The sequence below is a fragment of the Glycine max genome, chromosome 18, assembly GCF_000004515.6.
Source record: "Glycine max cultivar Williams 82 chromosome 18, Glycine_max_v4.0, whole genome shotgun sequence".
NCBI classification, from domain to species: domain Eukaryota; kingdom Viridiplantae; phylum Streptophyta; class Magnoliopsida; order Fabales; family Fabaceae; genus Glycine; species Glycine max.
Genome location: NC_038254.2, coordinates 19,280,489 through 19,298,540, shown reverse-complemented (window position 1 = coordinate 19,298,540; position 18,052 = coordinate 19,280,489). Strand labels below are relative to the sequence as shown.

At 32.1% G+C, this 18,052-nt stretch overlaps 1 long non-coding RNA gene across 1 annotated transcript; it reads right to left on the bottom strand.

Annotated features, from left to right (window-relative positions):
- Positions 1-577: 577 nt before the first annotated feature.
- LOC100820328 (uncharacterized) lies at positions 578-3,434 on the bottom strand. Its single transcript, XR_137510.5, has 2 exons — positions 3,101-3,434; positions 578-1,025 (listed from the first exon to the last, which is right to left on the bottom strand). It is a non-coding gene; the product is annotated as an uncharacterized lncRNA (long non-coding RNA).
- Between the last annotated feature and the right edge of the window lie 14,618 nt (positions 3,435-18,052).

Here is an 18,052-nt window from a genome sequence, read left to right as displayed (position 1 = left end):
CACAAGATATTTTTTGTGCTATATAATAAATCTCTTACCATTTCATTGAAGCATTGCTTGAATAGCACATGTTACCTTACCGTTTTATTGAAACATTACTTGAATAGCACATGATAACGAGGCTTCCCTCAATCAATTGTGTTCGACCTTATCTATTCTTTCTTGGTAGGATTATGATACAACCAATTAGAATGTTTTAAATAATGCTACTTACACATCACATATTTTTTTTTTCTTTCTATCGTTTAATTATATCTGGTTTTATTTTATTTTGTACTTCCCTACCTTTGATTGTGATACAACACATAGATGTGATGGAATGTCTACGAAATTGTACACCAATCATTATCCTTGCAATTCATTGTCAAAATTCTTAATCATTTCCTAGTGCCATAATTACTATTCATTACGACCAAAACTGCCTTGGTTAAGATTTAAGACAGAGTTTTCACTTCATTAAATTTACCTGGCTATTACAAATGTTGATAAACTTCCTAATGTGACAAATCACAGACTACTTTCTTATGCCAACATACATACTATTAACAACAATAGAACATGATTGAACAAAAAAATCTATTGTATAACATATAGCATGTTTATGTACCCACTGCTGAGTGGTGATCAACACTAGGGTTTCAGAATACAACCATCTACAGGAATTTTATAGCCAACCCAAAGCAACAATGTGACTCATTTTTTTCGCCCTCTGAACAATTTAATGTAATCATAGTGCAGCTACAAAGTCACAATAATTGTCTATATGGCATATAGAAATTATCTACTCGAACAAATGAGCAAGATCAGGATCATTCAAGTCCACATCCAACCATCCATTCAACTTCATATGTTCTACATAATGATTGGGCGGCTGCACTGCACGAGTACGTTTTGGAGTAAAGCCGTGAATTCTTACAAGGTCTCTAGCAAGCCATTTAGCATAAATCTGGTTCACAGGAGGTACAATCTTGAGTAATATTATGTCATCCTTCTCTTGCTTCTCCCATTTGTTTCCCCTGACAAATCTGTTTCCCATGACAATTTAACTTGAATGAAGGTTTTTGAAAAATGTCAGTTGTACAAGGTATTTGTATGGAACTAGCAGAAATGATGCTTATAGCAGTCATAACAAACATTGAAATCAACATGTTTGGTTTGCTTGTGCTCCCAGAGTGTAGTGCAGAAGCAGCAAGCAACACTAAAATTACTTTGGTCCTGTTTTGAATGAATTGTTTCAATTAAGCACTCATAGGAAAAGTGCTTATCATAAAACTGATGTCAAAAGCTACTTCCCAACATGTTGTTTTGCACCTGAATGTACACTTGCACATGAGTACATAAATGATAAGTTCTGTTTGGATGTATTTGTACAAGTGCTTCAATTTGATGAAATTACTAAAAGGTACTTATTTGTAATTACAGTATCAAATGTACAGACTAGTCAAAAATATATATATCAAATGTAGCGAAGTTAATAATATTATAATGTTTTATGTAATATCCAACAACATAGAACATCCAAAATAGTATCACACATCGTCTTATGAAAGACATGGTACTGAAGAAAAACGTGATAGCACATTGCCTCAACCACAGAATTTGATCTCTTTATTAACAAACATAGCTGATACGACTACAAGTGTGATCCGATCTTATATGGACTCAGTGTCAACCATGCATAGAATGTTATAATCAAACTATTCCTCTCTTTGACTCAACCATTGGCTCAGTCTGCTGGCAAAACGTTCTCCTACAGTTTAATATGCACAATCACCAACTCCACTAGCAGGGTAAGTTTCAGTACGATACTGTGGTTTCTGGTTCTGAAGTCAATAGAACTCCTATTGTAACTAAGGGTCATGACACCTTCTACTACCTCTCATTGGTAAACTCAGAAACAAGCATTCACTAAACAGTCTATACTTCTGGTAAGATGCTAAATTGGCTTATTGTCATTGAATCTTTCAAACAGCCTGATATAAATCAAGCAAACAGTTTATAGAGTTTACATGATTTTGCTGTTTTTTTCATCTACAAGGCAAGACTACCAAGACGTTGTTTTATTTATAATATAAAAGAAGTTACTGTAATCTACCAAAAAATTTACATAATATATATGATTCTTTTTTTTTCATCAACAAATATTAGTTCGTTAGAATATTAGTTTTGTTAAAAGAGGAGATTGAACCCACGACCTTTCCCCTCTTTCTCTCTCCCTTAACCATCCAACCCACCTTACTATTCAATCAACAGAGGATACTGCTTTATATAAATGAACCCTATTTTTTCTAAAAACAAGTTGTCAACCTAGGCACCAATGCTTAGTGTAAAAATGTTTTTGAACTAAAGGTTGAGATACAAAAAAGTTAACCTTCCAAAGGCATTTAAATCAGCTTTTAACAAAACTGGTTTACTAGGCCAACTTTGCCATTTCTAAGGATGGTAGATTGGATGAGATGCTCATAGTACTCTCACATCACTCACTTAAGTGCTTTCTTAAAAGTGGGATCCAGGTAAAAACTAATAACTCTCATCCTTTCCTCTCAATAAATCATTAATAAGAAAAAGGTGGGAGAAAACTATGCCTAATGTAACATCTCATTGATTCTCACATTACGCAGAGGAGAGGTTCTAAAGCTCCCTCCATAAAACTTCTACAAAAATAATTAGAAAACTCCTAAAAAAATCAACAATGTGAGAAAGCATCAAAACCATACTTTGACAAACCCCATTCCCAAATCCCAAACTAACTCTTTCTCAAAACACAGCAAAGTTCAATTCCAACCAATACCAACTTGCTAAGTTCATGGAAAACAACATTAAACGAAATTCATTCCTACTTAATAGTTCAATTTATCATATCCGTGATCAGTGCATAAACTACCCTGTTGGCATCAGTAGGCTGAATTAACAGAATTAATTAATATAACTGCAAATAAATAAATAAACAAGCATCAAAGAGTGCTAAACATAAAAAAATCAATCGAATTCAACAACTGAAAATAAAAAAACAAAAAAAGAAACCTAGAAGCACCCATTACAAATTCTAACATTCTCAGAAGCAACAACCGAAAAAACAATCGCATTGGAACGTACATACCGTGGCCAACACAAAAGCAGAGCGATTTTTAATGGTTTGGCGATGAGTGGTTCCGAATTATACAGAGTTGGTTTTCGGGATGGATTGGATAATATAAGGAGGAAAATGGCTCATCCTCGCCTCAAGTTCACTCGCAGTATTATATTTCTGCGGGGTACTATTAGTATTTTATTTATTTAAAAGTTTAGGGAAGTTGGATTTTGGTACTCAAGAGTGTCAAGGTAGACCTCTCAATGAATACTTATTTAAAAGATTAGCCATTAATAATATCTCACCTCGAAGGCAAGAATCAAATCATGTCCTTGAAATATCAGTTGGTAGTTGTTTATCAACAATTGGATCAACTTTCTTGATAAGTACCAATAGTATTAAGTAGATTAGGGTTTGTTTGAATGCATTATTGTAAAAGATTTTATAGACAATGAACTTGTCTAAGAAGTTTTTCTCTAAAAAGTTACTTTTACATAAGTTAAATTGATATTTGAATGATAAAGTCTTAAGTACTTATTTAAATTAATATGGTGTTTGGATGAAATTATAGAAGATCTTTTACATAATTAAAATTATCAAAAAGGATATTATATGCTTCGACATTATTAAAACTAATAATTAAATACTTAAATATTATTATATAATTATTAAATGCCTTAAATAATTAAATATTATTAAAAATAATAAAATTATTTTTTTTCTATTTCATTTATAAAAATATTTTGACTTTATCATTATATTTAAAATATTGTTATATATTTTCTAGAAATTTTGATTAAAAAATAATTATTTTTATAAAAATAAAATAAATGTATCTCATAAAAATATAATTATACGTCTTTCTACATAATTATTTTTCATATTTAAAATCTAATTAATTTATTGTTTTAGTAATGTTGTCACATACATTCTAGTTTATAATTTAATTATTATCTATGTAATTATAATTTATAAGAAAATATAAAATATCATTAATCTGATAATAATACAATCAATAATGTCTTCCAATATAAAATTGTTCAAATGTACCCATACCATAAACATGCAAACTTGTATTATTAAAAATAAAGAAATTAAATACGTGTTGGAAACATACTCTTCAGAGATTCTTTAAACCGTTACATTTGTAGAGTACTTTGAGCATCCGGTTCTTCCCATGTTGTAGTACTAGGACCAACTTCACTTTCATCCTCATCACTATCTATATATTTGTTATCTTCATCTAGTGAATCAAATTCTCCATCACTCTTGTAATTTCTTTGAATGAAGTTATGTATAGCCATGCAAGCAACAATGATTTAGTTTTGTGTTTTCAAAGCAAAAGGTGACATATTACCCAATATCTTCCACCTTGCTTTACATAAACCAAATACACGTTCAATTGTACTTCGAAGACTAGAATGATAATAATTAAAAACTTCAACTCTCCCCCTAATTTTAGGGCCAATTCTAAATTGTTGGAGATGATACCTAGTTTTCTTGTACAGTCCTAAAAAACCCATAAAAGTAGGATAACCAAAATCAACAAGATAATATTTACCTAAAGAATAAAACAATAGAGCAAGTTAGAACACAAAATTATAATGATACATATATTATAATATATAAATTTTAATTTACCTTGAGGAGGATGTGAAAAATGCAATGCAGGCTTACGTATAGCTTCCATAAATATCTTAATATCATGTGCAGAACCTTCCCAACCTGCCCAAACAAAAGTGAAACACATGCTAAAGTCACAAACATTCATGACATTAGTGGTAGTGTAGCCTTTCCGACCAATATAGACTCCTTGTAGATGAGAGGGAACACAAACTCGTATATGAGTACCATCTATTGCACCAATACAATCCCTAAAATAAGGACGATATCTGACATCTTTTAGAATCTCATAAGGAGTATCTCTAAATAATGGATCAACATGCTTAATTATATCCTTTGCAAACATACACACAGCTTCTAAGACACTATGGAAATGTCTAGATATTGTTTCACCTGAATGTTGAAATCTTTCCTCACAATTACGAACAAAACCTGGTTGACTCAACATGTATAAAAACAAGCCAACTTGCTCATAAATGCTGACATTTCGAGTTTTCTTTAAGTTGTACTTGGTTTCCAAGATATCACATAATTCAAGAAAGACAAGTTTCTTCATTCTAAACATCTGATAACAACGTATTGGATGACCATTTAGAATTTCAGATACCCAACGATGGCCTGTCATGCTTGAATCTCTACATGGATTTTTCACAACATAATTCATGAAGTAATTGGTAACATTAGCTACAGCAAACATCAACACTTTGTTCTTCGTAATGTGATCTTCATCGTCAGATGAAGAGTCATTTGATGATAGTGATGAGTCATCTGATGATAACGATGAAGACATCCTGTAGAAGGAAAAAAAATTCATAACACAACTGAAAATAAAAATTAAGAGCCAAACCATAACCAAGATCCATAACATAACAAAAATTAAAATCAAAGATCCATGACATAACTGAAATTAAAAACTAAGATCCATAACACAACCAAGGTTCATAACCAAGAAAACTAGCAAGTGTCAATGATATCAGATAGAGGAGAAACTAAGGAACTTGTGCTTAAGTGTCAGACTTGATCCATCCAAGTTGTAGCTCAGGCTCTTCTAAAGCAACAAAGGTGATCTTGTTTGCCCTTTTTTTCATAAGTCTAGTGGCTTTGTAAAATAGTTCACTCCCACGCTCAAGTCCTAATAGATCTTTCAACTTTGCTACACATGCAGTAATGCTAGTTGGGTCTTAAGCAGATGCACTAGATTCAAATGTTTGAATAATATGATCTAATTGTGAGGAAAGCTTGGCAGCAAACCCAATTCTTTTGTCACCCTCTCTACCTCTCTTCCTCTGTCCACGTTCCTTTGCCGAAGACATGTTCTGAGTTGTCGTGTCTATCTCAGGATGATTCACTTCCATGTCAGTGTTATCATCAATGTTATCATTTGTCTCTTATGTTCTTGTGTTGAATCCTTCATATTGTCTTGAATCCTTAGATGGTGCATATGCTGCAAAACCAATAGCAATAGTACCCTTAAAAAGGAATTCCATCTCAGGTAAGAATTTGAGGCCTTGCTCTCTAAACTTTGCTACTTCAGGATCCTCCTATAAAATAAAAAATAAGAATTATAATATATATATTTGGCATGGAAGTTAAGAGATAAAAATCAATCTCATTATAATATATAGAAGTGCCTTCAAATATTACTCATGTTACATTTAGTCTGGCATCATAAATTCTCGTCATCCATTTATAAGGCACACAACAAGGACAGAGGAATCTATGTTTGTGGGCTGTGGCCATAAAATAAAGATAACATCAACAGCAGCTGAAGAATATTACTGAAAACAAGAAAGAATAACCATTGTGCTTGTAAAGATCATATTTGTTTAAGGGATAATTACATCAATGAAATACATACTCCTTGGTATGATACTTTTTATTATTTTAGTTCATAAACAACTAGTCTTATTTGGTATCATAATTTTTATTATTTTAGTTCATTTCTTTAAACATTTCAAGCATGAAATTTACAAGAGCATACATTTTTGGGTGATCTAATAGTGGATGCAATGTTACCTATTTATATACACTATGTTGTCCTAGTCACAGGTCTACTTGAGATCTCCAAGGTAACTCCCATAATTTCACATTAAGTACATTAGTCTCTGGCAAATATTCTTGCCGTAGGCAACAAATTTTTTTATTTCTGGCTTTGTACTTTTTAACCACTTTTGGCTCTGTATTTGTGCTCCACGTTCACATGGCACTATATTGTCTGACTTTTGAACATATATACATATTGTATGATGCCAAGTTTATCATCATGGTAAATAAGATGTCGATCAGTAGTCCTACATTTATGAAAACATGCTTACCTAAGAATTTATCCATATGCAATCCAATACGATATGTAAAATCCGAATCGTGTCAATTAACTTGTAGTTTTATAGAAAATTTCATATTTTTAAATTTGAATCCAATACCCAAGGCATCCGGTGAATTGGTACCTCATCACTACTTTGAAGCATTTCTTTGTAGCCCTTCACAAAACCATTACAAATGGCTTTCCTTCGATCTACCTTGGCAACCTTGATGGTTTTTTTAGCAATGCTATCCATTGCCTCCGCAACTGGCTATTATGGATATGGTCCAACACCAAAGCTTGAGAAAATTGTTTTTCTGCCTACTTTCTATTTACATGTTGGAACAAAAAAAATCCTAATAGGTTTTAAATCATGACGAATGACTATATATATTTACACCTTTGGGCAGATTTTGACAGAGAAGTGACTTGCACTTTTGGAATTTCTCTGAAGAATGATGACAATTGTTTCGTCCATATGCCATTAAATAACTTTGGATCTTCCAGAGGTCCCATACAGTCAAGTAAGAAAACCATACAAAATGTCAAAAAAAAAAATGGCATGCACATATTGTCTCATGATGCAAATGAGATGAAAATGATGGTATTCACAAACATCTGTCAAGCCATTACTTCAGACGTTATGAAAACTGTTAACACAAAAGTGAAAGGAGGAACATAGGATTTGTAGTGACAGGAACAACTCATGTGTTTGCCATTGTGATGAGATTGCAAGTGGCATCAAACAACTGATCATGATAAGAGCTTTGCAGTTGCTGAAGCTGCAACATTTTGCAAATCATCTGTCCAACATGTATAAAATTGGAAGTGTCCAATAGGTATGGCCACTGCATCAGCATGGTGCATTTCATTTTTTACCCATTAGACCAATCTTTGGTTATATTCTGTACATTTACATGAATCAATAGAAAGAGAACTATTCCTTTATAAATTTACAGATAACAAAACATGCCTTTATGCAATACCAAACGATGCAGATAAACATGCAGCAGACAATAAAAACAGAGTAATAAAAAACATGCCAATAAATTTCCATTTCATTAGGTTTTAAAAGAAACATCACTATATCAACACATTCATTTCTTTGCATGTAAACTACCTCAATTGCAACAAGTAACAGAGTAATAACCAACCTAATTATCAACTAAAATTTTAGACGCAAGTTTCTAAAAAACAGTCTGCAACTTCAATTTTTGCCGCAAAGTCAAGAATCACACATAAAAAACAAAAGAGTGGCCTGCACAAAAACTCTATTTTCGTTGAATAATACATACCTGAATTTTGGCTTCCCACCATTCATCACTAGCTGCAATGGTTTTCTTCTCCCCATCCCAGTCAAGACCTGTGTCCTTCCCTATAAGCTTAACCCATAATTGTCATTCCTTTTTCAAAGAATCCCACCTATTTCTGAATTGTTTATATTCATATTTCAAATTTGTTGCCTTATTGAACTTTTCTGCAATATTTGCCCAACCAAGCTTAGTGAAGTGGCTATAAGGTTTATTTCCAGCATTCACCTATTCTATGCACACTTTCAACATAACCTCAGTATTTTTATTACACCATTCTGCTTTCTTTCTTTTCATAGGAACTTTATTGAGAGACATTTCACAAGCTTAATGAAACAAACAAAAGTATAACCCTAATCCATAACAATTCAAAATTTAATGAGAAGAAAAAGAAATTAATGAAGAATTGGTTAACCTGTGATGCTAACAAAGGAAGAAGAAGAGATGACGAAGGATGATCGAAAGAGATGAGGAAGGAGATCGGAAAGGATGAGGAAGGAGATTGAAGCACGAGAGAGATTGAGGAAGGCACAGCACGCACGTTGTGAGGAACTGGAGAGAGAAATTTTGAGGGTTTAGAAAATGAGGAGCGCATGCTTTGTCATTTTGAAATTTTTTGAGGACATAATTGTCCAAGCATTGTTTAGGGAATAGATTCCCGAAAAGCAAAATTTCACAAGCTGCAGATTTGAACTTCAGGAAAAGATTTGCTCATAGCTTTCACTTTTCCAAAAGCTAAAAAAAAATTAATAACCAAACACTCTTAAAAAATAAAAAAGATCTTTTTCTAATAGATAAGATGGTAAAAGATCTTTTGGGCTGCATCCAAACAGGCCCTTTGACTGATGCTTTTCACGAGATAAACAACATATTTAGTAATTTTTATTTAAATTTTTTACAATATATAATTTGTTAAATTTTTTCTTTATAAATAAATTAAATAATTTGTGGTGGTTAAAATTCTCCAAAATAAATAAACAATTTCTAGCGGCTCAAAAATTGTAATTTTTGTATCACTTTCTAGACGATTTTCTTGTAATTTCTAATGAAATTAGGGGAAACATGAAGCAACAATGACTTTTGGTGTCTTCAGAGTATATTTGAGAATGTAGAGAGATAAAATAATTTGATCCATTAATCACGTTAGCAAACATCTAATAGAGTTAGCACTAAAGACCAATAAAAATATATTTTATTTTTACAAGGACCAAATTAATAAAAAAAATTATTAAGACGAAATTAATACTTTTCAGATTTTATAAGAACTCCAAACATATTTTTACCCTAAATAAAAAATGTATAATGATTTTTGTAAAAAAATCATTTATATAAAGAAATTTAATTTAGCCCTAATAATTTAGATGTTAATGCAATTTTAGGTAAATTGTTTATTCTTGTGAGTTAATTAAGTTCAAATTTCTGTACTTGATTTCATACAAAAACTCAACATGAGTTTTATATAAGTAATTAGTAAAGTAAAAAAATAGATATTAATTTTATTGATACTTTTTTTATGATAGATAAAATAATGAATTAAAATTCGGGTCCTTAAAAACAATGTCATTTTAGTCCTAATAGTAAGATTTTTTTAAAAAAAATTCTGAAATTGCAATATGTGCTAAGTATCTTATTTGACACTAAAAATTATGATAGATATTAATTTCTGAAATTCTTGTGATATTAATTTGTGTTTAAAAATTAAAGTGATACTAAGTATCTTATTTGACATTCTAGAGACTTATTTTGAATTTTTTTAGTTCTAGGATCTAATGTCACAATATTTTAAAATTTTAGGGATGCAAATGTAAAATAATGTTTATATTTTATATATAATTTCTATTTTAATAGATTTATATTAAAATGTCTGGACAATTTTTTTAAAATAATCTACTAAATATAAAAGATAATAAATAATTAACAAAAAAATTACTTTAAACATTACTTTTGCATGGAAGAAATTATAATAAGTATTTATTTAATTTGATTTTTATTATGTAATTAAATATATATTAAATTAGATTAAAAAAATTAGTTTAATTGAACAATTTTCTTTTAGTAAACACATCAACATGCTTTAGTTTTAATGATTATTTTTAAGTTCACAAATCTAAAAATACAATTCTCACTAAAAAATAACAATATAGACAAATATATTATTAATGAAATAGAGATTAGTAGATGAACAATTTTGATATAGTTAGATCATAATTCACTTGCAAAATAAATACACTACTACAAAATAAATGTTTTATGATGGTGATTCTAGAATATGATACAGTGACATTTTTGTAATTATATGAATGAAAAAAGTTTTTTACGACTGTCATTCTAAGACGGTTGTATGAACCCGTCTTTGATTGTGTCTCGGTGGCAATGTCGTAATTATGTTTGTTGAAAATCAAGATGGTCTTTCATATAAGACTGTCGTCGTTTTGTCAACCTTAAAAAGAAGACGGTCTTATGTATAAGATCATCGTTGTTTTGTGAACCTTTTTTCCCCCTCCCGTGCACCCTAAGTCATACTTCATTTACCATCTGTGTGGCTATTACCTCCGTCGCTCGTGCTCACAGTCGATTTGTCGACCCTTAGTCCATCACTCTCCTCCCTCATTGGACCATTCTCCTCCCTCAGTCAATCAATCACTCTCCTGCCTCCCTCATCGCGCTACTTGGTGTGTGGTTTGCACATCGCCCCAGAGGTACATTCTTCGTACTTCGACGTTTGTGATTGCTATGGTGTGTGCTGCCAATTACTTGAAAAAATATTCACTACTTCAATCTTGTTTGTGCTCTTTGGTGAATATCTGTTTGTGGTATGAAACAGTGCGAAAAGTGTTGTACTTACCATTGGTGATAACCTATTTTTTCACCAAGTCGTGTTTCATATTAGTAATTTTGTTGCATGTAAATTGTTTGTAAGAATGTCTACTAGGCGTTATTACAAGAGTCAACAATTCGTTGAACCTCTTCGATGCATTTCCTGTAGTGTTGTTTGGTGAACTATTCCATGCATTAATTCCATTGTCTTTCTTATATTATTTCCATTTTCACTAATCAAGCATGACTTCTACAAGGTTCAACAATGAACCTTGAAAGTCCATCAATAACTAAAACTAATTCAAGAGTTGAAATCTTTCAAGAATAAGAGGAAGTCCAGGAAAAATGAAAATAACATTACTTCAATAATGATCATTCAATGAATATATGACACCTTTTTTTTGTTGTTGATAATTGATATCTATATTGTGGAAGCAAAGCTTCATGATGAATCAAAAATGATTCAAAGGTGTTTTGATGATAACAATGATGACAACAAAAGATGATGACAAAGGTGATGAACAAAAAGCTCAAAAGATCAAAGAACAACTCAAGTGAATCAAAGAACATCTCAAGTAAATCAAGAACAAGTCAAGAGTTCAAGAATCAAGGAGAATTCAAGACTCAAGGAGAAAGCCTAGAATCAAGAATCAAGACTCAAGATCTCAAGAATCAAGATCAAGATTCAAGACTCAAGATTCAAGAATGAAGAAAAGACTCAATGAAGATAAGTATTAAAAAGTTTTTTTCAAAACTTTGAATAGCACATGAGTTTTTGACAAAACCTTTACCAAAGAGTTTTTACTCTATGGTAATCGATTACCATATTGTTGTAATCGATTACCAGTAGCAAAATGAGTTTGAAAAAAGTTTTCAAACTGAATTTACAACGTTCCAAATATTTTCAAAAGGCTGTAATCAATTACAATGTTTTGGTAATCGATTACCAGTGTTTGGTTCTGAAAAATCAAAAGATGTAACTCTTCAAAAAGGTTTTGACTTTTTCAAATGGGTTTTAAGTTTTTCTAAAAGTTATAACTCTTCTGAATGACCTTCTTGACCAGACATGAAGAGTCTATAAAAGCAAGACTTTGTTTTGCATTTTCAATTCAATTCATTCTATCAATCAATCTTTTCCAATTCATTCTTTACACAAGCAAGTTTTCCACATTGATTTCTGAGTCTCTTTGAACTTCTTCTTCTTCTTCTTCCTTTTGCCAAAAGCTTTCCAAAGTTTTCTGGTTTTTCTAAACCTTGAAAACTTGTGCTATTCATCCTTTTCATTCTCTTCTCCCTTTGCCAAAAAGAATTCGCCAAGGACTAACCGCCTAAATTCTTTTTGTGTGTCTCTTCTCTCTTTTCCAAAAGAACAAGGGACTAACCGCCTGAATTCTTTTGTGTCTCCCTTCTCCCTTGTCAAAGAATTCAAAACGACAAAGTCTGAGAATTCTTTTGATTCTTCCCATTCCCTAATACAAAAGCGTTCAAAGGGTTAACCGCCTGAGAATTCTTTTGTATCCCCATTCACAAAGTATCAAAGGTGTAACAGCCTGAGATCTTTGTCTTAACACATTGGAGGGTACATCCTTTGTGGTACAAGTAGAGGACACATCTACTTGGGTTTGACTGAGAACAAGAGAGGGTACATCTCTTGTGGATCAGTTCTAGTGGAGGGTACATCCACTAGGGTTTCAAAGAGAACAAGGGAGGGTACATCCCTTGTGGATCTTTGCTTGTAAAAGGATTTTTACAAGGTTGAAAGAAATCTCAAGGACCGCAGGTCGCTTGGGGACTGGAGGTAGGCACGGGTTGTTGCCGAACCAGTATAAAAACTCTTGTGTGTTTGTTTCCTTCTTCCCTACTCTTTTACTTTCCGCTGTGCATTTAATTTTCGCTTTTACTTTCTGTTAAGTTTCTCTTCTACTCCATATTCTCTTAATAACAAAAGTAAAAGCCTTAAAAGAGTAATTTTTAATTGGTAAAGTTTTAGGAATAATTAATTTAACCCCCCCTTCTTAATTATTCTGAGGCCACTCGATCCAACATATATGGTCCTTCAGATTTGAAAATAAAAAAAAAAACAGAAGCATATGAAGCCATGACCCTTACCACTGAAATAACAAAAGTTTTAAAGCACCCTGTACATTATCCATCATCAAATATAGCTACTTGCCAAAGTAAAAGGCATGGTCAAATCCAATTCAAATTCAATAAAGGGCAAGTATGCCATCCAGATCAAGCAGTACCAAGAATTTCTCAAACATGTCTTTTTAGCAGTATTGGAACTTAAAAGTTGGCTCATGAAGGTAGCCTGTAGTCAAAATTGTATGTAATAGGTTTTTCAAAGCCTAGATAAGGTGCAAGAGATTGTAGTCTTAAATGTAAATTGTAAATATATTTATAGCATGCTCGTTAATTCCCTAAATAAAGCTTGGTCTACTGGCTTTGACGTGTAGATAATGGGAACCAAGATCGAAGTTTAGCTCCATTAATAGATTGGACGTAGTTAATAATTAGGAGTATGAGTGAGAAAATAACTGGTTCTGTAACAGCAAATCTATTAGAATGCAATTTTGTATTAGGAACTGTAGGATGATAGTTATGCATAGAAAATAATTGCTGATAATTATGTATTAAGATTTAGAAGTATATATGTGATAGCAAATATACTAGAAGCAGTTTTGTAGTAGAAACTGTATGACAGTTATGCATAAAACACAATCATAGGCGTATTAGAATGTATCTTATAGTAGGTTGTATAACTAGGAAGTGTGTAGTTTTGGTTTAAATACTCATTTGGTCCTTATCCTTGCACCATTTTTATGTTTTACTCCCTATACCTAAAAGTAGACATTTTAGTGAGTTTGTTTTACTCAAAACACATGTTCCTAGGCATGTTCAATGCAATTCCTGTGAGATGAAGCTTTAGCGTTGAAGATGGTTTAACACCAAACCAAACACTGCCTTAATCCCTACACATGCACTTTTAATTCTATTTTAATCCTTGTCGTTGAATGTGTCTAAATTCTGTTAGGTAAAATTGCCAAAAATCCGGCAGTATGGAGTAAACCAACAAATAATTGTTATCAGGGTAATCTGAATTTCAATTTACAAACCATTCATTTTTAAGGTAACTGCATGCTGTGAATTTGTCATTTACATGGTATTGCACTGATTGGCGACCTAAATCATTATGGGATTGTAAGACCAATAATCATTTGACCTCTTGTTTCATATTTCCCCCCTTAATTGTCCTTAAGCCGGTTTATCTGACCTAAACCTGTGCTACTGTTGGATGGTTTCATACTCTAATTCATGATACCACAGTGGACCAGTTCAATGGAGAAAGTAATCTTGTTATACTTCCTTTGGATGAGAACCAGGTCAGTTTCTTTCATTCATCTTGTAGGGTCTAGTGAACTCTTAAATAAAGATCCTTGTATTGCCAATGGAAAAGTAACAAATGAAAAAAAAAGTAAGAGGGTTAGAAGAAGACTTCATGAAATCCCTTTCTTTTTTTTTTCTTTGAATTATATTGTCAGTGGTAATGTAGTATTTTACAAGTATCTATAAATTGTAGGTCACTTTCCTCATTAGTGCTAACTATATATGTCAATGAGACTCTTAATGTGTCTAATCATATATAAAGATCCTTCTTAGACCTTTCCATATTCTTTCTACTTTGCTCAATAACTTCCAGAGTTGTGGTTACAATTTTGATTTCATAGCATGGTGATACTGGGGAAACAAAAGAAAAAGAAATATGTTAAGAGGCACAACAAGACAACTTAGTTGAGTGTGGAAGCGTTTTGTTGCTATCTAACTCGAATCATTGTTGATTTTTTCTGATTTCTTTCCCCCTAACATTCTTCAAAGTTGAGGATTCCATTAACCACAACATTCGGCTTGACTTCTGATATTCTATGGTTATCCCCTTTTTCATTCTGCCTTGTTATTTTTCTGCATTTAGACTTTAACTTCACCTATTATAATACATTGATCCATTCATTTTCAACTACTTTTTTTTCATGAACATTTAAAAATTATGAAGTCTCATTATGCTAATTACATATTCATACAGATGATAGTGGGCTTAAAGGAGTTCTTCACTGGCATAAGAGTTGGTGGTATGTTTCTGTATATTCATGAGAGTTGGTCTTGACTTTAACACATGTAGTCTTAAGAGACATGCAGTAACACTAGGATTGTTTTGCCTGAAATATGAGGAAGGAAAACAAAAGGTACATAATCAGAGAGAGATAGGTAACATTTGAATCATGTTTGAAGGAAAATGGGAGAGAGAAATGATAACATTTCATGGGTCCCACATAAAATTCTTCCTCTAATCTTAGGCATGAAATGAAATGGATTTTTTCACAGAAAATCTTTCACCCTTTTCTGCATCTCCTCCCTCATCCCATCCGTGTGCAGCACCAAATTGTTAACAGGATAAATGTGCTGACTTACATATGCTATGACTTACGAACAACAAAACACAATATTGGGCTGTGAAAGCAATTTTGATTTTGTCCACACATTGTAGGTTTTCTCTGTTGTTACAAGAGTTTTTTCAGGTTCAAATGGTGTTTTCTTATTACCTCTTATTTCATTCATTCATTCATTTCACCCATCCAAACAAACATATCTTCTCCACTTCACGAGAAAAAAAAATAGTTCCTTCTTAAACCTTGAATTTGAATTTATGGAAAGTCATAATTATAAGTACTTTAGTGGTCTATTATAAACTACATAGGATAAAACTTGTGAACTGTACCATGAAATTATGGGATAAAATTGATTGAACATATATTTAAGACAAGGGACTAGGATTATAGAGAAATTCCTCTATGCTGATAGAAGGTATCCCTTATGAGTTGTCTGCGCTTGAAGAGCTTACCTTCTTGAATTTGTTTATAAACAAGTTGCATGGAGAAATTCCTCACTTCATTGCTGACCTAGCTAGATTGGAGAATATGTTATTTATTGGCGGAACAACATCACTACAGAGATTCCCTCACTACAGAGAGTGGCTAATTCTCCCTCCACAAATTTGGGAGGATCCATATATTTCAATTTCCTTATCTGGCTGCTTATGATATAACCTCCCAATTAGATAACCAACTATTCTCATCACCTTTATCTAAGGTTAAAGAAAAGACCGATAAATATTCTCCATTAGCAGCAAAAGTTATGCATTTGTTCATCCCTCATCTCTAGACTCATACCCTTGCTGAGTTGAGCATAAGAATTCTTAGAGGTGACACCCTCATTGTTATGGAACATGAGTGAGTTCTGAAACATGAGTGTGGTAGATAGTTTAATCAGAAAGTTTAGGTCTTGTAATAGAATATTAACAAGAAACACTTAGCCCTATACACATTGTTGAAACAATTTTTATCCTTGTCTTCACTATCTGTGTTGCTAACTAGTCCTGCTAATTGCAAAACTTTGACAGCAGTTAGTATTGCAGATCCCCATATCAACTGTTTCTATGGCAAAAATTGATGTTGCCAAACAAAATCTATGAAGAAAGCTAATAAATCCTGTGGAGATCCATCTTGTATGTATTCCTAAAGCCAAATATGCAATTCATTTTCAAGTTAGAATATACCCATATTCAAATAAATTCAAGTAGCATCGAGATTAGTGTATAAAGTTAGCAGAAGAGTAAGGAATATAAGGAACATTGACAGGGTTTGTAGGATAGTTGCTAGTACTACAGTGGTACTAGTGAATATGAAGGGTCTGACCCAACCCAGTTTAGGAGAAATGGCCTGTTTGCAAAAATTAAAACATTGCTTGTTTATCATTACATGCCAAATGGAAGGTTGGGAGAAGTGTTGGATGGGAAGAGGGGTGAGTTTCTCAAGTAGGACACTAGGCTCAAAATAGACACAGAAGCTGCAAAAGGACTTTGCTATTTGTACCGTGATTGTTCCCCTTTGATCATCCATAGGGATGTCAAGTCAAACAACATACTGCTGAACGGACATTTTGATGCTCATGTTGCTGATTTTGGACTTGCCAAGTTCATGCAACATAATGGGCATCTGAGTGCATGTCTTCCATTGCTGCCTCTTATGGCTATATCGCTCAAGCTACTTACTTTAAATATTCAACTATATAATTTGAGTTATCATAATTTATAACTTCAACTACATTTATATGTTATGTCTTAATATATATATATATATATATATATATATATATATATATATATATATATATATATATATATATATATATATATATATATATATGTAAGCATCACTAACTTCAAGTTGAAGACATTATTACTTAACCAGCAACTCCCCAAAAAACATATTACATTGTGTAGACTAATGTACTAATCAATCTTCATGTGGCATGCTATATTGAGATTTTCTAACACCATAGTGATATGGTTGTCCAACACCATGACTAGATTAATACGCAATGTTACATAGAAATATATACATTTCAATGTATTCAAAATTAATGGTTAAGTTTCTTACCTACACATATCCCTTCCTATTGGTTGTAGGTAATACTATTTGATAGACATTCAAAGTTAACGCTGGTTTATCTTCTTCTTGCTTCAGTGAAGATACATTAATACAATTTTTAAGCTAGCATCACTTCACTCAAGGTATGTATGTTGGTATCCCACTTAATTAGATATTATAATTGTCTTAATATATCAATATTGTTTATTATTAAAATTGTATGCATTATGAGTGAACCTTAGTTTTCCATTTGAGGTTCAATACAGTGATTAATATGGACAGTTTGGATTAATCATTGTATTGAATCTTGAATTATCCATTTGGACAGTTTGGGAACACTCATTTTTTTTTTACTTCATTCACAGTCATAGGTTAAGTATATTGTGTTACATTTTGATGAAATTTTCGTTTTATGCATATTGCTTTGTTCTCTGGGTGCATACTT